This window comes from Pongo abelii, chromosome 15 (genome assembly GCF_028885655.2).
Source record: "Pongo abelii isolate AG06213 chromosome 15, NHGRI_mPonAbe1-v2.0_pri, whole genome shotgun sequence".
NCBI classification, from domain to species: domain Eukaryota; kingdom Metazoa; phylum Chordata; class Mammalia; order Primates; family Hominidae; genus Pongo; species Pongo abelii.
The window spans coordinates 32,606,119-32,629,476 of NC_072000.2; the positions used below are offsets into that span (position 1 = coordinate 32,606,119).

At 35.8% G+C, this 23,358-nt stretch overlaps 1 long non-coding RNA gene across 2 annotated transcripts in view; it reads left to right on the top strand.

The window, feature by feature from the left end:
* LOC129049734 (uncharacterized) overlaps positions 1-9,284 on the top strand; it is a 61,157-nt gene extending 51,873 nt beyond the window's left edge. Inside the window, exons 3-4 of one of the 2 annotated variants that reach the window (XR_010136950.1) lie at positions 721-793; positions 8,509-9,284. This is a non-coding gene — a long non-coding RNA (uncharacterized LOC129049734). The remainder of the gene's footprint in view (positions 1-720; positions 794-8,508) is intronic. The other variant, XR_010136949.1, reaches the window with a different exon arrangement.
* The last annotated feature ends 14,074 nt before the right edge of the window (positions 9,285-23,358 follow it).

The following is a 23,358-nucleotide window of genomic DNA, read 5'->3' on the forward strand; positions in this document are numbered from 1 at the left end:
GTTATACATTACTGGACAGTTAGGTTGTTTCTTTTTAAATTCTTTTGATTAAAAACATTTGGTGGGTAGTTTATTTATATATAGATATTTGACTATATTTCTAATTATTTTATTGGCTTAGATTCTCAGAAGTGGAATTATTGGTCAAATACCACAGATGCTTTTAAAGACTTTGTTACTCTTGTGTTTGGGCATGCTTGTCATACTATCCCAATGCATGCATTGAACATTACATCTATTTGAAACTTTTAAAATTAGAAAGGTAGCTTTTGGTGTCTTCTAGAGTTTTTTTTATTGTTGTTTTAATTTTTATTTCTTCATTACTTTTGGTTTAAAAATTTTGTTTGTTAGTGATTTATACTACCTCTTTTCTAAATTATTCATGTCCTTTGAACATTCCTGTAAGGAGACTTAACATTTTATTTGTTGATTTGCAAGTTTGTTATAAATATTTTCAAGTTCTTCTTTGGCTTGTTAATTTTGCTCGTAGGTTTTGTGATTTGCAGATATATATTCTATATTTGAATGGAATCAGATCTAGAATTCTCATTTATGAACATTGCTGTAAAGTCTACAAAGTTTTTCTCCATCAAAATATTCAATGAGTTTTTATATCTATTTTCTTAGTTTTTTTGAAGTGTACAATTTAGACATAGTCTTAGGATAATGTGTGATGTGATGATCAAAAATAAACATTTCGAACAATTTTTTATTCAACAGATTCATAATGGCCATCAGCACAAAGATATTTTATCTGCACTCAACCAGCCATGTTTCATGATGGCACCAAAATGTGAGTACATTTTGTCTGTGGGTACCTGGAAATATGGTACTCTGGTGACCCCATAAAGAGCCAGTGTTTATTCTATAGGTTAGCACATATTCCCTTGCCAAAGACATCCACACAGAAGTGAGGTAGCAAGATCCCAAAGTGCAGAAGATAATGAAAGAACAAGACTTGTAGAACACAGCCTTGGATAATACTTAACAGGAGTGGATCAAAATATGAGGTCAATAAAAGATATTTAAAAAGGATTAGCAAGGAGAATGAAAATCAAGAGAATATGTTGTCATTATACAAAGGGAGAGGCAGGAGCATGTAATCAGCAGAGTCAAGTTGATGGTCATGGATGGTGCGCTTATCATATGATTAAAGAAGATAGCATCTGCCTTCATGGTGAAATATGCTTAAAAAGTGATTATATTTTTATTTTAAAAGTTTATATTTCATGTCTTCTTAAATAAAATATTTAACCTGGCTTTCAATATTGGGAAGAATTAGTGTGGGTGGAAGGAAGTTAAGTGGTGTTTCAAGGGAAAGATGGTGTATCCAAATGTGTATGTATACCCAAAATAGATAATAGAATGAACACAGAACTAAACATGTTCTGTCTGTGGACTATAATTTTAATTTCAAACCCCCTTGAAAAGGTCCATGAAAGAGAGACGTGCAGTGCAGACTTCAAATATATGACATGTGAACGTTTATACATAAATATTTATTCATTTATTAGAACAATAAAGATTTTTTTTCTTTCTTTTTTTATAAATTATACTTTCAGTTCTGGGATACATGTGCAGAACGTGCAGGTTTGTTACATAGGTACACAAGTGCCATGGTGTTTTGCTGCACCCATCAACCCTTCATCTATATTAGGTATTTCTCCTAATGCTGTCCCTCCCGTTGCCCTTGACGCCCCCCGCCAGGCCACAGTGTGTGATGTTCCCCTCCCTGTACCCATATATTCTCATTGTTCAACTCCCACTTATGAGTGAGAACATGCACTGTTCAGTTTTCTGTTCCTGTGTTAGTTTGCTGAGAATGATGGTTTCCAGTTTCATCCATATCCCTGCAAAGGACATGAACTCATTCTTCTATTTTTATGGCTGCATAGTATTCCATGATGTATATGTGGCACATTTGCTTTATCCAGTCTGTCATTCATGGGCATTTGGGTTGGTTCCAAGTCTTTGCTATTGTAAATAGTGTTGCAATAAACATACATGTGCATGTGTCTTTATAGTAGAATAATTTATAATCCTTTGGGTATATACCCAGTAATGGGATTGCTGGGTCAAATGGTATTTCTGGTCCTAGATCCTTGAGGAATCGCCACACTGTCTTCCTCAATAGATGAACTAATTTACACTCCCATCAACAGTGTAAAAGCGTTCCTATTTCTCCACATCCTCTCCAGCATCTGTCGCTTCTTGACTTTTTTTTTTTTTGCTTAATCCTTGTAATTTCTCAATTTGAAGTTTCTTTTTTTATTATTATACTTTAAGTTCTAGGGTACATGTGCACAATGTGCAGGTTTGTTACATATGTATACATGTACCATGTTGGTGTGCTGCACCCATTAACTTGTCATTTACATAAGGTACATCTTCTAATGCTATCCCTCCCCCCTCCCCCAACCCCACGACAGGCCCCGATGTGTGATGCTCCCCATCCTGTTTACAAGTGTTCTCATTGTTCATTTCCCACCTACAAGTGAGAACATGCAGTGTTTGGTTTTCTGTCCTTGCGATAGTTTGCTGAGAAGGATGGTTTCCAGCTTCATCCATGTCCCTACAAAAGACATGAACTCATCCTTTTTAATGGCTGCATAATATTTCATGGTGTATATGTGCCACATTTTCTTAATCCAGTCTATCATTGATGGACATTTGGGTTGGTTCCAAGTCTTTGCTATTGTGAAAATTGCCACAATAAGTATATGTGTGCATATGTCTTTATAGCAGCATGATTTATAGTTCTTTGGGTATATGCCCAGTATTGGGATGGCTGGGTCAAATGGTATTTCTAGTTCTAGATCCTTGAGGAATCGCCACACTGCCTTCCACAATGGTTCAACTAGTTTACAGTCCCACCAACAGGGTAAAAGTGTTCCTACTTCTTCAAATCCTCTCCAGCACCTGTTGTTTCCTGACTTTAATGATCGCCATTCTAACTGGTGTGAGATGGTATCTCATTGTGGTTTTGATTTGCATTTCTCTGATGGCCAGTGATGATGAGCATTTTTTTATGTGTCTGTTGGTCACATAAATGTCTTCTTTTGAGAAGTGTCTGTTCATATCCTTCATCCACTTTTTGATGGTGTTGTTCGTTTTTTTCTTGTAAATTTGTTTGAGTTCTTTGTAGATTCTGGATATTAGCCCTTTGTCAGATGGGTAGATTGCAAAAATTTTCTCCCATTTTGTAGGTTGCCTGTTCACTCTGATGGTAGTTTCTTTTGCTGTGCAGAAGCTCTTTAGCTTAATTAGATCCCATTTGTCAATTTTGGCTTTTGTTGCCATTGCTTTTGGTGTTTTAGACATGAAGTCCTTGCCCATGCCTATGTCCTGAATGGTATTGCCTAGGTTTTCTTCTAGGGTTTTTATGGTTTTAGGTCTAACATTTAAGTCTTTAATCCATCTTGAATTAATTTTAGCATAAGGTGTAAGGAAGGGATCCAGTTTCAGCTTTCTACATATGGCTAGCCAGTTTTCCCAGCACCATTCATTAAATAGGGAATCCTTTCCCCATTTCTTATTTTTTGTCAGTTTCCTGACTTTTTAATGATCGCCATTCTAAATGGCATGAGATGGTATCTTATTGTGGTTTTGATTTGCGTTTCTCTAATGACCAGTGATGATGAGCTTTTTTGCATATGTTTGTTGGCTGCATAAATGTTTTCTTTTGAAAAGTATCTGTACATATACTTTGGCCATTTTTTGATGGAGTTTTTTTTTTTTTTTCTTGTAAATTTGTTTATGTTCCTTCTAGATTCTTGATATTAGCCCTTTGTCAGATGTATAGATTGCACAAGTTTTTTCCCATTCTGTAAGTTGCCTGTTCACTCTGATGATAGATTCTTTTGCTATGCAGAAGCTCTTTAGTTGAATTACATCCCATTTGTCAATTTTGGCTTTTGTTGCAATTGCTATTGGTGTTTAGGTCATGAAATCTTTGGCCATGCCTATGTCCTAAATGGTATTGCCTAGGTTTTCATCTAGGGTTTTTATGGTTTTAGGTCCTATGTTTAAATCTTTAATCCATCTTGAGTTAATTTTTGTATAATGTGTAAGGAAGGGGTCCAGTTTCAGTTCTCTGCATATGGCTAGACAATTTTCCCAACATAATTTATTAAATAGGGAATCCTTTCCCCATTGCTTGTTTTTGTCAGGTTTGTCAAAGAATAGATGGTGGTAGATGTGTGATGTTATTTCTGAGGCCTCTGTTCTGTTCCAATGGTGTATGTATCTGTTTTGTTACCAGTACCATGCTGTTTTGGTTACTGTAGCCTTGTAGTATAGTTTGCAGAAAGGTAGCGTGATGCCTCTAGCTTTGTTCTTTTTGCTTAGGATTGTCTTGGCAATATGGGCTCTGTTTTGGTACCATATGAAATTTAAAGTAGTTTTTTCTAATTCTGTGAAGAAAGTCAATGGTACCTTGATGGGAATAGCATTGAATCTATAAATTACTTTGGACACGATGGCCATTTCCATGACATTGATTCTTCCTATCCATGAGCATTTTCCATTTGTTTGTGTCCTCTCTTACTTCCTTCAGCAGTGGTTTGTAGTTCTCCTTCAAGAGGTCCTCCACATCCCTTGTAAGTTGTATTCCTAGGTATTTTATTCTGTTTGTAGCAATTGTGAATGGGTGTTTGCTCAGGAGTTGGCTCTCTGTCTATTATTGGTGTATAGGAATGCTTGTGATTTTTGCACATTGATTTTGTATCCTGAGACTTTGCTGAAGTTGCTTATCAGCTTAATGAGTTTTTGAGCTGAGATCATGGTGTTTTCTAAATATACAATCATGTCATCTGCAAACAGAGACAATTTGACCTCCTCTCTTTCTATTTGAATACACTTTATTTCTTCTTCTTGCCTGATTGCCCTGGCCAGAAATTCCAATGCTATGTTTAACAGGAGTGGTGAGAGATGGCATCCTTGTCTTGTGCTGGTTTTCAAAGGGATTACTTCCAGCTTTTGCCCATTGATATTCCATCAATATCTAGTTTATTGGGTGTTTTTAGCATGAAGGGGTGTTCAATTTTATTGAAGGTCTTTTCTGCCTCTATTGAGATAACCATGTGGTTTTTGTCCTAGATTCTGTTTATGTGACGGGATTACATTTATTGATTTGTGTATATTGAACCAGCCTTGCATCCCTGGGATGAAGTTGTCTTTATTGTCGTGGATAACCTTTTTGTTATGCTGCTGGATTTGGTTTTCCAGTATTTTATTGAGGATTTTTGCATCAATGTTCATCAGGGATATTGGCCTGAAAATTTCTTTTTTTGTTGTGTCTTTGACAGGTTTTGGTATCAAGATGATGCTGGCCTCATAAAATGAATTAGGGAGGAGTCCTTCTTTTTACATATTTTTGGAATAGTTTCAGAAGGAGTGGTACCAGGTCCTCTTTGTACCTCTGGTAGAATTTGGCTGTGAATCCATCTCATCCTGGGTTTTTTTTTTTTATTGGTAGGCTATTAATGGCTTCCTCAATTTCAGAACCCATTATTGCTCTATTCAAGGATTCGACCTCTTCCTGATTTATTCTTGGGAGGTTGTATGTGTCCAGAAATGTATCAATTTCTTCTAGTTTTTCTAGTTTATTTGGGTAGAGGTGTTTATAGTATTATTTGCTGGTAGTTTGTACTTCTGTGGGATCAGTGGTGATCTCTCCTTTATCATTTCTTACTGTGTCTATTTGATTCTTCTCTCTTTTCTTCTTTATTAATCTGACTAGTGGTCTATCTATTTTGTTAATCTTTCCAAAAAACCAACTCCTGTATTCATTGATTTTTTGAAGGGCTTTCGTGTCTCTATCTCCTTCCGTTCTGCTCTGATGTTAGTTATTTCTTGTCTTCTGCTAACTTTTGAATGTGTTTGCTCTTGCTTCTTTAGTTCTTTTAATTGTGATGTTAGGGTGTCAGTTTTATATATTTTCCACTTTCTCTTGTGGGCAGTTAGTGCTATAAATTTCCCTCTAAACACTGTTTTAGCTGTGTCCCAGAGATTCTGGTATGTTTTGTCTTTGTTTTCATTGGATGCGAATAAGTTACTTTTTTTCTGTCTTAATTTCATTATTTACCCAGTAGTCATTCAGGAACAGGTTGTTCAATTTCCATGTAGTTGTGGGGTTTTGAGTGAGTTTCTTAATCCTGAGTTCTAATTTGATTGCACTGTGGTCTGAGAGATTGTTTGTTATGATTTCTGTTCTTTTGCATTTGCTGAGGAGTGTTGTACTTCCAATTATGTGGTCAATTTTAGAATAAGTGCTATGTGATACTGAGAAGAATGCATTTTATGTTAATTTGGGGTGGAGAGTTCTGTAGTTGTCTATTAGTTCTGCTTAGTCCAGAGCTGAGTTCAAGTTCTGAATATCCTTATTAATTTTCTGTCTCATTGATCTGTCTAATATTGACAGTGGGGTGTTAAAGTCTCCCACTATTATTGTGTGGGAGCCTAAGTCTCTTTGTAGGTCTCTAAGAACTTGCTTTATGAATCTGCGTGCTCCTGTATTGGGTACATATATATTTAGAATAGTCAGCACTTCTTGTTGCATTGATCCCTTCACCATTATGTAATGCCCTTCTTTGTCTTTTTTGATCTTTGTTGTTTTAAAGTCTGTTTTATCAGAGAGTAGGATTGCAACCCCTGCTTTTCTTTTATCTTTCCATTTGCTTTGTAAATATTCCTGCATCCCTTTATTTTTAGCCTATGTGTGTCTTTACACATGAGATGGGTCTCCTGAATACAGCACACCTATGGGTCTTGACTGTTTAATCTGATTTGCCAGTCTCTGCCTTTTAATTGGGCATTTAGCCCATTCACATTTAAGTTTAATATTGTTATGTATGAATTTGATCCTGTCATTATGATGTTCACTGGTTTTTTGCCCATTAGTTGATGCAGTTTCTTCATAGTGTCAATGGTGTTTACATTTTGTTTTGTTTTTGCAGTGGCTGGTACCAGTTTTTCCTTTCCATATTTAGGGCTTCCTTCAGGAGCTCTCATAAGACAGGCCTGAAGGTGACAAAATCCCTCAGCATTTGCCTCTCTGTAAAGGATTTTATTTCTCCTCCACTTATAAAGCTTAGTTTGGCTGGATATAAAATTCTGGGTTGAAAATTCTTTTCTTTAAGAATGTTGAATATTGGCGTCCACTTTCTTCTGGCTAGTAGGGTTTCTTCAGAGAGATTGCTGCTAACATCTGATTGGCTTCCCTTTGTTGGTAACCCGACCTTTCTTACTGGCTGCCCTTAACATTTTTTACTTCATTTCAACCTTGGTGAATCTGATGATTATGTGTCTTGGGGTTGCTCTTCTTGAAAAGTATCTTTGTGGTCTTCTCTTTATTTCCTGAATTTGAATGTTGACCTGTATTGCTAGGTTAGGGAAGTTCTCCAGTGTAATTTCCTGAAGAGTGTTTTCCAACTTGGTTCCATTCTCCCCATCACTTTCAGGTATACCAATCAAATGTAGGTTTGGTGTTTTCACATAGTCCCATATTTCTTGGAGGCTTTGTTCATTCCTTTTCATTCTTTTTTCTCTAATCTTGTCTTCATGCTTGATTTCATTAAGTTGATCTTAAATCTCTGTGTCCTTTTTCCACTTGATCTATTCGGCTATTGATACTTGTGTATGCTTCACAAAGTTCTCCTGCTGTGTTTTTCAGCTCCATCAGGTAATTTATGCTCTTCTGTAAACTGGTTATTCTAGTTAGCAATTCCTCTAACCTTTTATCAAGGTCTTAGCTTCCTTGCATTTGGTTAGAATTTGCTTCTTTAGCTCAGAGGAATTTATTACCCACCTTCTAAAGCCTGCTTCTGTCAATTTGTCAAACTCATTCTCCATCCAGTTTTGTCCCTTGCTGGCGAGGAGTTGTGATCCTTTGCAGGAGAAGAGGCATTCTGGGTTTTGGCATTTTCAGCCTTTTTGCACTGGTTTTTCCTCATCTTCCTTGGATTTATTTACCTTTGATCTTTGCTGTTGGTGACCTTCGGATGGAGTTTTTGCTTGGTCATTTTTTTTTAAGTTGATTATATTGCTTTCTGTTTGTTAGTTTCCCTTCTAACATTCAGGCCCCTCTTCTGCAGCTATGCTGGAGTTTGCTGGGGGTCCACTCTAGATCCTGTTTGCCTGAGTATCACCAGCAGACACTGCAGAACAGCAAAGATTGCTGCCTGCTCCTTCCTCTGGAAGCTTCGTCCCAGAGGGGCACCTGCAAGATGCCAACCAGAGCTCTCCTGTATGAGTTGCCTGTTGACCCCTGCTGGGAGGTGTCTCCCTTTCAGGAGGCTCGGGGTCAGGGACCCACTTGAGGAGGCAGTCTGTCCCTTAGCAGAGCTTAAGGGCTGTGCTGGAAGATCTGCTTCTGTCTTCAGAGCCAGCAGGCAGGAATATTTAAGTCCACTGAAGCTGTGCCCACAGCAGCCCCTTCTCCCAGGTCCCAGGGAGATGATGGGAGTTTTATCTATAACCTCCTAACTGGGACTCCTGGCTTTCTTTCAGAGATGCCCTACCCAGAGAGGAGGAATCTAGAGAGACAGTATGCCTAATTTGGCTTTGCTGCGCTGCAATGGGCTCTGCCCAGTCCGAAGTTCCTGGGGGCTTTGTTTACATTGCGAGGGAAAAACCGCCTACTCAAGCCTCAGTAATGGCAGACGCCCCTTCCCCTACCAAGCTCCAGTGTCCCAGGTCGACTTCAGACTGTTGTGCTGGCAGCGAGAATTTCAAGTCAGTGGATCTTAGCTTGCTTGGCTCCGTGGGGTTGGGATCTGCTTAACAAGACCACTTGGCTCCCTGGCTTCAGCCTCCTTTCCAGGGGAGTGAACGGTTCTATCTCACTTGCGTTCCAGGTGCCACACAATTGGAAATGCAGAAATTACCTGCCTTCTGCGTTTGTCTCCCTGGGCACTGCAGACTGGGGCTCTTCCTTTTCAGCCATCTTGCAGGGAATCACAATAAAGAATTTTTAAAAGGAAGAGAAAAGCAATCATCACTATTTTGGTGTTGTTTTGTTTTAGGAGTAACTGACTACTGAACAGTACTGCATGTTTCTGAGGTTCCTCTGTTATTCTTGTAGTTCACTGCCCCTGCATCCTCCCCAGGACAAGAAATTCATTTTCCTTATTGTATTGTGTTATGCCAAGAATACTACTATTGTTTGCTGAATATAAAATAATCATTATAGCAACAATTTTTTTGGCGTCCTAAATAAGGCTGATCCATGGCAATGGCACTATGCAAAGAAAAGAATAAAGTCAAAACACTTGTAAAACCTTTTACTTATTGGTATCAGACATCTGTTATTTTATTAATCCTCACAATGTCTTTTAAAGGTTTTGTTATTTTTATCTACAATCCGGGGAGAAGAAACTGAAGTACAGAGGTGCAAAACAATTGTTTCCTAGTTGAATGACAAATTAGATGAGAATCCAATATCCACAATTTGTTAGGCCCTGGAAACATATTAATCTCTTGTTTTATTAGCTATTCTCACATACATATAAGAGATCTTTCAAATGAAAAGGAAATATAACCAAGAATAAAAATACATTTTTTATTGTTTTCAAAGAGCTATCAATTTCAATTAAAAATCCTTACATGAAATGTCTTAATGTACCTGTTACTCAGTACCAAGAAAAGCAAAAGAAAAATTTAGTAGTCTAAGAATTAGAACAAGAGATAAGATGGTCCTGGGATGATTCCAGTACCTTTTGTTTATCTACAGGAGATTATCTGCTTTGCGAATATTCATGACTAATTTTGAATCTTAGAGCTGTATTGCCCCACTGCCTGGTTAGCTTTGAGGCCCTTTCCTCCCACTACCCAGCTGGTGTGTGCTCAGGGAAGACAAACTCTTTTAATACCAATCCAAGCAAAACACAATTAGGAAAGCAAATGTGTTGGGAAAATAACAATATCATGGATTACAAAGCCGAATAAGAAAGATTTGAATGTCACCTACCCTTTGAAGTATCAAACTATTGTTTCTACGTGATGCTTAGGCAATTAAATTGGGCCAGTCATATCACAAAGAGGTCTTTAATTGGTAAGAGTGTTCCCGTCCTTGTTTGTTTTGCTCAAAATAATTGAATTGGAGAGTTTGACTCTGTCAGAGAAGTAGCTACCAGCCTGATTCTTTTGCAATGACCTGCAGATAATTCCAGAAAAAAATTGAACCATCTACCAGGAAAAGCTATGACCATAACTTAAAAATCACATTTCTCTTCCTGTTGAAAATACTCAGACCTAAAGATGATCTTATAATTACATCTGAAAGGCTGTTGAGCCCCCATCCTCATCAGAGTTCATATCTTCCAGTGCATGCACATGTGCAGTCCATCTACCAATGAAGTAAATATAAAATTGACCTTCTTCAGAAAAGAAGGAAGATCCAGGTTTGAATTATTTTCTCCATGTTTACATAAACTTTTGAAAGGCAAGATGATTAAATAGCACTTCCTGGATAGGATAGAGATATATGTTTGTAGCTTCCATAGGTTAGCTAGTATACATAAATATCATTCTTAAAAAGAAATCAAATTCTAATGCATTCATGAATATCATGCCCATTTCCGTATGACAGAAAGCTTTCAGCAGAGTTGCATCATCCAAATGATTCAACTCCTTACAGATTAATGATTTGCACATACAGGTGTTTGGATAAAATACAAATTTCCATAAGGTTTCCATTATGCAAGAGTACCAATATTAAAAATGCTCTGTAGAAATTAGGAAAACAAACACGCGCATTGCTAAAAATTAAACTCTGAACCCTATTGTAATTGTATTAATCATGAAATTTACCACATTATTTTTGTAAATAAATTGATTCAGATGAATAGTTAAAATTTCATCAATAATTTTAGAATATATTTAAATAAGTAATCACTCTTTATATTACAGCTTTTCTTTTGCAAACAAGATACACACTATCACTTAGTGTTCATATTTAAGTTAATGTTTATTTACGAATTACAAGTGACTGTCACAAGTAGAGTTTTATTAAATGACTCTTGTAATGGAAAGGATTTGAATTAAAGCATGTACAGTACTTCTTTATTTGGTTTTTTCTTCATTTGCAACAACATGCCTAGAAATTAACATAATTTATTTTTAAGAAGTTGATGTTCTTCTGCAGAATAATAACCATTCTCATTTTGACCTATTGAACTAGCTTTCTATTTACAAAAAATAATTAAATGTTGATCAGAATGTGGCATCTTCTGAGGTTTTCTAATCACTAGATTTACCAGTCCAGGCCATTTATTTGCCAACCCTACGTAAATATACTTAACTAATGAGTTATGAACCCTTAAGAACCTTCTCCTTCTGCACTAAACTTTCCTAAGAATTACTCCAAATGCTTTTTCATCTTTTCATCAGTGTACCTTTTTCTTGTTCTATCTCAATCTTTTGTTTTTTATTTATTTGTTTTTTTGGTTGCTCAAGGGAACTATCTGGCATTTAAAAAAATTCAAATTAATGATAAAAATTATATCAATATCCCACCAAGTTTATGGAGGTATGCCCACTTTATTTACATTAATTAGAAATCTTCCGTTTTAATTGTAATTTTTAATAGGAACATTTTCTTTCTGCTAAATATTCTACAAAATTTCACGTCAGCTTTAACAGCATTGAAGCACAGAATGTAAAAATGGAAAGAACAGAAGATATCAAATTTAACCCTGCTTATTTATATATGTGTCAACTGGGGCCCAGAGAAATGAAGAACTATGCATAAAGTCAAACAGCTAATTAGTATTAGACTGGTATGCTATACAAATGTAGATTTAAAAAAGTATTTCTTATATTGTTAGCCATTAAAGTCATTTGTATATATACAGGCATATGTGCATATAACTGTTTCATTAACTTTGCCAATCAAAGATGACTATTGTCTCTACGTGATATTGTATCCTGGATGTATCCTGGAACAGAAAGAGGCAATTAATGGAAAAAGTGGTGAAATTTGAATGAAGGCTGGAGGTTAGTTAATAGTTATGCATCAAGTTTCATTTCTTAGTTTTGGCAACTATACTATGGTAATGTAAGGTGTTAACGTTTGGGAAAACTGGGTTAAAACATACAGGAACTCTAATATTTTGAAATTTCTCTGGAAAGCTAAAATTATTTCAAAGTAAAATTATATTAAAATACTTATAATTCAGGATTATAAATAAGGCCATTTACTTTGGATATCTAAAAAAACAAAAAGATTCAGATTCTTTTTATGCACAAACTACCCTTTCATTGTAAGCTGCAATTCTATTATGTGCCTTATAGATAGCATAAGTTGAGTTCCTCAGGAAAAAGACACAGAACAGAGATCTACCTGCGGGAGGATTACTAGGGAGAGCTCTTGGGAATAACATATACTAGGTAGAAAGGGAAATAGAGTTTGCCAAGGGAAGAGTTAAAATGTAGTAAAGGTGTAACAGAGGCCCCAACACATCTGATGGGGATAGCAGTTCAAAGATGTTCCAAACAGAGGCAAAAAGAGGCAAGGCCTTTGTACCCATCATGCCCACAAGTCTTTGGGAGTAGGCTATCCCAGGGAAGGGGCAGACTTTGAGCAGGCAGCTCTCTTCAGTGGAGGGCAAATCCTGGGGAGAGACTCAGCTGTGAGCTCTCAGCAGCAACTCTCCTGCAGCTGAAGGAGTGAGCGCCTTAGTTTTAAAGAAGGGATTTATGTATTGTGCCACAGCATCCACTGAAGTGAAGGTAACTCTTGAGCACAATGATTGGTCATAGGATGAATTTAAAATTAGACAAATGTGGCAATTTCACTAGGCACACGTAGTCAAAGTCACATGTGTTTTACTGAAATTTTTCTTGTTCCAAGAAGTTTTTCTCTTGAATTTTTCTTCATGTTTGTACCTGTAATTATCTATATATTTCATAACATCTATTCCAAGATGTTAATTATTTGGGTTGAAAAGGAAACAGAAAAGGGTTTTTTAAAGTGTACTTTTTTGGTTATTTAAAGGATGTGATTTTAGATGTGGGAAATATACACAGGAAGTCCATTGAGTTTGCTTATCCGAATATATAAGAAATTCTTACACCATCCCTATCTTCCACATTTGTCTAAGTGAAATTCATCTTCATTTTCATTAAGCATGGCTAAGTTATGTTGTAACACATCAACCCCAATATCTCGGTGCCTTACCACATCCAACCTTACATGTCTAATAAGGGCTAGCAAGGGTGCACAGAGGGCCCTATTATCTTGTAGTCCTGGTCTGGAACAGAGAGACTGTAAAACCACTGGAGGAGAGGCAGAGAGAAATGGAGGCAGCACGTCTCTGAAACCAGAAGTGACTCTTCTGCTCATAGTCTAGTGTCTAAAACATGTCACATAGTTTCAACCTAACTGCAGGGGAAGCTAGGAAATGTAAAGGAATACATGGAGAACCAACAGACTCTGTCAAAACTGGCTAGTGAACCTTCTGGAATATTCTCATAGATAGCTCCAACCCAGCAAAGACAAGACACAATTTGTATTTCAATCTTCTTTATTTCAATACTGGCTAGAGTCTTAGCCATCATAGAAGCTTCTCTGAGCAGAAGAATAAGGTCAATCTTTGTGCCATATATATTTTTATATTAGCTATATTGGTTAGTGAAGCAACAACTTGAACATTCAGACTGTTAACATTTTTAAGGACACACATAAAAATGCTTTGGTGAGTTACATAATTATGGGAAGACAGAAATTTCATTTTAAAAATCTTTTGAATCTATTATGGAAATTAGTTTTACAATTATAAAATCCTAGACTTAAAATATCTAGGCAAGGATATTTTGTGTGCTGATTGCTTTATAAAGATCCACAATGTATTAGGGCAAATAGGACATACAAAAATCATCAGCAAATATCCAAACAGAACATCAGTAAAGAGCATTAGAGGGTGAGGCTTTTATACAGAGGCATGTATTTCCTTGCCATATGGTACTGGTTTTTCAGTTAAAATATTTTCCTTTCTGAGAAAAAAATGCCTCTCTCTGTTAATGGTAGAGTAAACCTGTTTTTTTTTTTTTAATTAGAATTACTATTTGTCATAAATACTGGTCACAGAAAGATGAGTCTTCTTATTAAAGATGTGTAAAGTTATAGTTAAAATTCTGGACCCTAAAATCACACCACCTGAATAAAGTTACTGGCTCTGTCACTTACTGTTTCTGGGCAATCAATTAACCTCTCTGTGGCTGAGTTTCTTCGTCTATAAAACAGACATAATAGTTTTATCTACCTAACAGTGTTGCTGCAAGAACAAAACATTATTTGTAAAATGTTTATTTCAATGCCTGGCACATAGTAAACTCTGGATTTGTTGTTGTTATAGCTACTGTTCAACCACTTCTAAAAAACAACAAATTAGTTTTATAACAGAGGAAGCCTTTATAATGAATAATTTTAGTCCAATAGAAGATTTATTTTAAAAAATGTCACCAATATACATTTTTGAATGCTAAAATAAGTTTTATGAACATTACTCATTTTTTTCTTTTCTTGTACTTTAACTTTTCCAACCAGAAAATCATTTCAATGGGAAAATATGTCAGCATGTTTGTTTTATTAGCTAATACATTTTCTCATGTGATATCAGCTCACGGCAAAAGTTAAGGAATAAAAAAAGAAAAGATCTTTCTTCTTTCCACCTACTGAATTCTGCATGAACCTCTCCCACTCCCGTATACACACCAACACGCCCACTGTTCCACAGCAATATACTGCTTGGCATTCTGGCAGGGAACAGAAAGACAAAGCATCATGGGAAGAAAGGGTTAGAAAAAAATAACTGAAAGATGTGGAAATTTTTATGCTCAGAGGCTCTTGGCAGTCAATGAGAAATAGGAGATTGGAATGGAAACTATAAAGGGGTAACTCTAATTTCTTTCCATTCTTCTTTATGTCCTGCAGTATTCTCTTCTAGCAGTGGAAGGAGGAGACATGATCAAATCATTTATAGCTTTAGGATCTTCCAGTTGTGCTTCCCTTTACCTGATATCCATAGATACGTTTTCTTGATTCTAAAAATGTATAAGCAAGAAGAACCCCACTTCTAATTGCTACTGGGCATTGCCCAGATCTTAGCACCTAAAGTTATAAGCAATCCAGAACACATGTTATTGGGTGAACTGTGTCCCCCAAAATTTCAGATGTGGAAGCCCTAAACCCCAGTACCTCAGAATGTGGCTGTATTTGGAGATAAAGGTCTTAAAGGAGGTGATGAAGTTAAAATGAGGTCATTAGGGTGACACTCAATACAATCTGATTGGTGTCCTTGTAAGAAGAGGAAATTTGGACAGAGAGGGATACAGGAATGCAGACGGACAAGAGAAGGACTTATGTGAGGAGACAGCAAGGAGGCAGCCATCTACAAGCCAAGGAGAGAGCCCTCAGAGGAAACCAAACCTTGAATTTGAACTTCTACCTCCAGAACTGTGGAAAAGATACATTTTTTGTTGTTTAAGCCACCCAGTCTGTGGTATTTTATTATGGGGGCTCTAGCAAACTAACACAACATATTTTTTTTTGATTCAGTTAAATCAAACTATTGGCTTCTCCTTGCACACGATTGGCTCAGTCTTGCCAATATGTGTACATATTAGTCCTTACTATGTCCACCAATCTCTCCTTCAAAATGTAGCTTAACACCTACTTTCTCCAGGGATCGTCTCCTACTTATTCCATTCCAATTGATTACTCTCATAACATCTGAGTCTTAAGAAAGTCATGTGTTTGTATATCTGTGTTACTTCAGAAATACTATCATTTGTTGGGGTTGTTGCTGTGCTGTGTGTTACTAGCTATTGATCAGGCTTCCTAAAGTCAGGAAATATTCTTCTCCCTGATGGCATGAGTCTCCTCTTTCTGTTTCAAAGGTTATGAAAAAAGGCAAAATTCACTCTCTGCCAGACATTCTTATAATACATTATATGCCTTGTCTCATTTAACATTAGTCTTTGTGTTAAAGAAAATAAACTACATAAAATGTATATACTTTATTGGTCTACTTCAGAGAAAACATTCCCACTCTGAAACTTTGGGGTGGTGATAAACAATTACAGTTATGTTATTTAAACTCGATCGCACATTTATCCATACTAATTTTTAGTTTTGGAAGAAGTGATGTGGAAATGGTATTCAAATTAACATTCTTTGCTCCTTTTCTTGTACTCCCCGGAGCTAAGTTTATTAATATCAAAGATTTCTATTCATTCTATGTAAATTTACTAAAGTCTGTTAAATCTCCTGATTGCTGACATTTTAGAGTTTTATACACTTTTTGTCTCTCTTTTGACAAATCACACACATATCTTCAGGGACTCTTATTACAGAGCTAAGTACATTGTCTGACAAAAGCTGAAGAATTTTAATAGATAAATGACAAATTTTAACAAAGAGTTCTAGTGAGTTAATTTCTGAAATCGTTTACTGTATGTATAGAAAACTGGCAGAAGTAATTTGATGAAGTGCAGGTTTTCTATACATAATAAAAGAGAAAAGTATTAGTAGATATATTTGATAAGATCCATCTATTTGATGGATAATCATAAAAATAACCTACCGATACAAATATGGCTTCTTGTTTTTTTTTCTCTGGAATAAAAAAAAGTCAGCACTTATCAGTATCTATAATCTCCATCATTTAGATTGCTGCCTAAGTAGCATTTAGAATGAATCCAGAAGGTCAAGTTCAGATGAGAAACAGAAGCACTTCTACTACTGAAAAATCAACGACACCTTGGACTCCAAAAATAAAAAAAAAAGCTTTATAATTTAAATATACACCTATGAGTAGTTGCATTTTTCTTTGAATACTTAGTTTACATTGTGGTACATGTGTGGGGGTGCATGTGAAGGAGTGCGTTTGATCAGATTACTGCATGATCTGTTCTCTGCAGGTGCTGGAAAAGGTCAAACAGAGAAAATCATCATCATAAAGTGAAGTGATTTTCTTCTTTATGAGCTCCTGATGTAAACAGACTGATGAGCACAACACAATCCTTACTCACCCACATGACATCATACACAATCACAGCTAAATGTTTCTATCTGTCAAAGCCTGAAGAGTGACTACCAGATTGTTGCCTGATTGGTATGTAACCCCAAATGGTATTTCCTTGGTATCTAGCTGGTAGGGTGTATTTTGTAAGATTTCTGGGCCCTGTGGGGGCCAGTCAAAGATAGTGAGCACTGAGCCAAGGTTAGAGTTTACCAGCTCAGAAAATGAGCAGGCTGTGTTGGTAATGGAGCAGCAACATTATTGAACATTTATTGACCGAAGAACAAGGAAATTAAAAAATGAATTTGAAACAGACATTTCTTATTTTAAAATCAGAAAATACATATCACATTCTTTGGAAAGCAAAGGTTTGTAAGCATGTGGCACTTAATCTTTGTTCATAATTTATGCCCATGTTCAAGACATTTTTAAAATCCATTTTTTACAGACACTAATTTTGCTGCCAGGCTCCATTTACTGCCAGTTAAGCAGCAGCTTTTAGTATATGGAGGCCTCACTGAAGATTCACCTTCTGAGTTTTCCTACCCAAGACATTTAAGTCAGAATCTGGACCCAATCTGCCACATCAGAGCTAGCAGCAAGTGAAGAGGACTTGAAGATTCTGCTGGTATAAACATACTCTTTGAGGGAGCAGCCAAATAGTTTGGAAGTTTAGATTTTTTTCTTTTTGGAAAAAAGAAACAACCGTGGTTAAATAACGTTGCAGATTATCTTGAAGAGGAGCTTTATATATGATCCGGGATAGATATGTAATTACTTTTAATTAAAAATGAAATTATAAAATTTATTAAAAAGTCTGATTAGAAGGGAATGGGAGATAAAGTTCCTAATAGTGTAGGATAATACTGTCTTCTAATTAGACCTTAATTTCATGTAATTACTTACTACATACAAGAGCTATGAGCAGAAGAACACACTCCTGTTTTTAAGACATTATGGAAAAATAAGATACAAAATGTCAGCAATTGAGTTACATAGTCCACTTCAAGCATGTGCCAAAGTTTTGTTTTGCTGTCAGATATCACTATTTAACTAAACACTAAAATATAGCCAAGCAAACAAAAAGTGCAATGGCACACATCATACATGAATATGATTGGATTAAAGCACTATGCATATTATTTGCTTTCAAAAACAAAGCAAACAAGCCTACATTTTTTCTTGTGTATTCATTGCCAAAAAAGAGCTTATCCAACATATGTGAAGGTACTTTGCATTATCATATCATAATCTATGGTTATATCAATTTGTTGGGTATCTTTCTTACAATTCTTAATAGTAGCTTTCTCCATTCATAGATTTTTTTTTCACCTTTAGCAAGCTGCACCAATTTTTCTTAGAGTCAAAGAGTGGTTTTCAGTGGTCTGAACTTTTGATTGATCTGAGTCAGCTGTGTTTAGCTTTAATCTATCTCTGCACATGACTAGCTAAAGAGATGTTCTATCAGGTTCAGTCCTTATAGCTTCAAGTCTTTCTCTATATGCATCTAGAGTGAGAAAAGTTTTCAAATACAAGTAGGGTCAGGATTTAACCCTTATTTGGATTTTATTGTGACTGTAGAGGGAGGACTGACAATTTCCACAAAGGAAGGGGTCAAGACCCAGAGGAAAACACAGAGGATTTAGGTGAGGTTGTGACTCTTGACTTGAGCAAATACAGATTTAATGGCTTGGAAACGGATTTCAACTTACTCTGGTATAAAATTCAGTGCTGAGTCACAGAGAGCCAGAGCTGACAGCTCCAAAGAAGAATGGGTTAGGATCAGGGCAGAAAGGAAGTTGATGCTAAATGGAGAACAGCAGGAGTTTGATGCGTGGCTGGAAGAGATAGACAGAGTATGTTATGAGTTGGGGGAAGAGCAGATGGGGTGTGACTGCCAGCCTACCAGCTAATTAGAAAATACTGATTTATTAAACCTGAACTCTAAGAGAAAAGCCCTTAATATGTACAGCTCTGACAGAAAGGACAGAAATGTGGTTTTTCATATGACCACATTCTGAATTATTTCATAATATTACTTTTATTTATGAACTATATGTTGTTATCACTTGAAATGACAAGAAAGGTCATTTCTCCTTAGCAGGGAAAATCCTTTCAGAAAATTTTCAAAATAAATTACCAACTAGAATTTGTAATGAGTCATGATATCCCAAAATATTAGACAAAGAGTAAAACAAATACAATTCAGAATCATATTCTGCTTGTGGCTGGCCTGACAATAAGCCTTGATTCATCTGGAAATAATAGTTGATAGTCAGAGATAAACCATTATTTTTGGAAAAATGGGTCCATCACATCACTTTTATGTGTTATCTTCATAACAAATCAGAACTTAACCCATTGTACAATAAAACACAACTTGATTTTCAACCAGGCTGTCTTCCAGCAGCATAATTCTATCTGCTTTACAAGAACAATGTTTAATGTTGACAGATCTGGAGCCACATGAACTGCGGACAGATACTTGAGTAAAGCATTGCTTGGCCATTCTGTTTTCACTCTGTTGAAAGGTAGACTTTATCCAAAAGATCACTCTAGCCTGACCTACTCTTTGTTATTATTAGTAACATTAGTAGTAGTCCTAGTACTATTGACTTGGGTGGCCAGAGTTGTTAGTTGGTTAATACTCAGTCTATGGAAGAAATAATCTAAGCAGGAGGCTTTCATTCTGTTATTTCTGTGGTAAGTAATTCACTGACTTGGATGTTTATGGTACCAAGCTAGAAATATCTTCTAGATAGCTATGTTTAAAATGTTTAACTGTTGAAGACCATTGTCCATTTTGGATCAGAAATGAGAAGCCTCTTATCAACTCCCCTCAGGCTATGTTAGATATATTTTAAACTTTCTCTGCAATGCTACTAATTATTACACTTTTCCACAGATATAGCTCAAGGCACTAGTTTTCTGAGAATAATTTATTAATAAAATATTGAGCATTAGGAAGTAAAGATATTTTCCTTTAATGGCAAAAAATCTAAACAGCCTAAAATAATCTAGCAGGTAATGATGTTACCTGAGTGGTGAAATTGAAAAGATTACTCCTGGGGAGAAATCACAAATGTTCAATAACTTTTTCTCTCTCATTTACAATTGCAGTGGAAGGGAATGAAATGAACTAGAAATTTAGGGTTTGACAAAATGACATAAGAAGAGTTCAAACTCATAATAAAAATGTGAAAATTGTTTAGATAGAAGAAATTCCAAATTATTAGGATCATTATGCATTTTATTAATAAGGAAACAAGCCTCAATTAAATGTCTTGCTTTCATCATCTCTTCACTTATTTTCCCCTCAACCTCTCCAGTCAGGCTTTGTCTCTACTATTCTACTGAAACCTTGTCGAGGACATTATTGAACTACCATTTGCCAAATCCAATAGTCCTCTTCATACTTGATCTCTCCACAGAATGTGATAGAGTACTACCTCATTGTGGACATACTCTTTTTACTTAGCTTATGACCACTACGCTGCTTGTTTTCCTATTTCTCCTCTGTACTTCATTTCCTGTGTGGGCTCCTCTTCTTTATGCTAGTCTTAGCTCAGTTCTATTTTCCGTTACAGCCAGTCCCTATGTAATATCTTCTAATCCCATAATCTTAAATATATCATCTAAATGCTGATGACCTCTAAATCTTTTCCACCAGTACAGACTTCTCCCCTGAGCTCTACGTTTTTATTTTCAACTACTTACTCAATATTCCTTTTCTGTTGTTTATTGCACATCAAAAACTCAACATGTTTAAATTGGAATTATTTTTTCTCACCTTCTTTCTCCTTTCCACCTGTTCCTTTCTGGTTTTCCTCACCTCAGCAAATGGTGTCACTATTCAGCCTTCTATTTGGTCAGATCAGAATCCTTGGTTTAAAATTTTAAACCAGTTCATATCTCTCCTCTACAGAGAAATCTCTAATGGTTTTCCATCACATTCAGTACAAAAGTCAAAGTCATTACCACAGCTTGTGAAACCCAGTATGATCTAGCACTTGCTTAATTTCTACCATGTCTTCCTTTCATTCTCTGACTAGCAACAGTGACCTTTTATGCTTTAATGCCAGAAAATAAGCTTACTTCTCCTTCAAGTCCTTTGTATTTGCCATTCTTTTTCTGGAAAATTCTTTCTAAGATCTTCACAAGATTCACCATCTAACTTCCTTTATGTTTCTCTTCAGATTTCACTTCCTCAGGTTGGTCTTTACTTATCACCCAACAGGAAAGAGTGCCCACCTCCCCCAACACATGTTATCAATATCTGCCCCCTTTCCTCCTTTATATTTCTTTCTAATCTTATCACTTCTTGAAATATATTGTGTATTTATTTGTTTACATATTTATTGTATATCACCTGAATATCAGCTTCATGATGGCAAGGTCCTCATGTCATTCAAGATTATAGCTGCAGTGCTAGGAATATATCTTGAACACAGGTTGTTCTCAATAAACATTTGTAGGATGAATACATGAACGGATGAATAAATGAATAAAGGTATATTACTTGAATGTTCTACTTGACTCAGTTTTGTAATTAGGTATGGAGATATAGATGTTTCTCAGACAGCATGAGAATTTTGTTGACATTGCAATCATCACTCTTTAGAAGATAGCTAATCACTTTTGTCATTATTTTCTCATCACTTCTCCTTATACACCCTCTGTCACACACATAACTATATAATCTCTGGCTTTCTGCACCAACCTGGTGATAATATTTCTTTGCTTATTAAATGTATGGGAGAGTAGAATAAACTGGCCTGTTTAGCTGTGAGTGGTAGTGGCATTTCAGGCAGGACAGAAAGACTTTAGCTCTGAACCCTCTAGTCCCAGTCCTAGATGATAGATTTTTTGGGCCCACCTACAAAGGGTTCCTCAACTTCTCTGTGCCTGCCCAAAACAAGTAGCGCATTTCAGTTTCTGTGAGTTAACCCTCCCTCTTTCCTTTCCAAAGTTTCTGTGTGTGTGTTTTTTCCACACTGCCATTGCTGCACATTTCTTTTAAAAACTCATAACAGAAAATTGAATTCCCATACAAAATCCCATAACATATGTAAAAGAGCATGTCCCTCTCTCAACCGGAGGTATATTTTGAAATAAGAAAGTAACAGCTCAGCAGTCATTTGCCATAGCTTGCTGAGTAAGCTGGGCTCAGGTTAAAAGGGGGTTATAGGCTGCCAGCCAAAACACTGACGGCATTGCTGAATTCAGAGATTCAGAAACTCTATATGTCCCAAAGATTCTGTGTGGCTGCCATTAATTACACTCGCTTATGCTCTATCATTGAAAGTATCTCAGTCCAGTTCCCTCATGTGGATCAGAACAGATAGGAATTTTAATATAGAACTTGTTAACTTACATTTTAAAAATATATTCAATATTAACATTAAGAATATTGAAGAGTATTGCCATCACAGTGAAACTGAATCAATCAGAAATAGACATAATCACACTTGTTTCCCACAACATTTATCATCAGATTGGATGGAAGATGATTTATATAACTCGTGTAGATTGGGTCAAAACTGACCCAATAGTAGCTCTTGAAGATGTTAAAGATGTGGTTACTTGGAGAAATCATAGAAAATAAATCAAAGGGATATAATTGTAAAAGTATATATTGTATATGTGAAAAAAACTAAATATAATCAATAGTAGGGGCTTAAATTGTTATTACTTTTTACTTCATTAATTTTTATATCAGTTATTGCCACAGGTTTGGAGGTACCCATGATTCCAGGGGTACATCTGCATGAATCTATGTTACCAATAAATGATGCCATTCATTGTCATGTGTGATTCTGTGCGTAGTAAAGGTCTTTGCTTTTGAAAGCATACTACTTATTTCTTATAAAATTTTTGATGACAAGAATTCTTCAGGGTTTTTTTTTGTGCCAAAAATACACTAATGTGGTAAACTTCGAAAGATTTGAAAGTGAAATTACATTTTGTAGAATCTTTTAAGCTGTTTCCAATCTGTAACACAGGGACATTTCAATCAGTGTTTACATTTTTAAAAACTGATATATTAAGAAAATATTTTGCCTTCCTATATACCCAGATACTGTGGTATTTTCTATTTGAAATAATATTTAAAGGATAATTGAGAGGAAAATTATTCTTGTGAATCAACACTTACTTTTGTGATCTCTACCTAAGATATTTAAAAAGATTCAATTTGTTATTATTATAATCAAGTAGAATTTTTTCTCCATAAGTTTACATCTGTTTATGCTATTTTATTATCTATTGAATGGTATGATATGAAGTCTCTTTATTGCAGCTTAGCTAAAGAAGCACCAAGCCTGTGATGGAGCTGTCA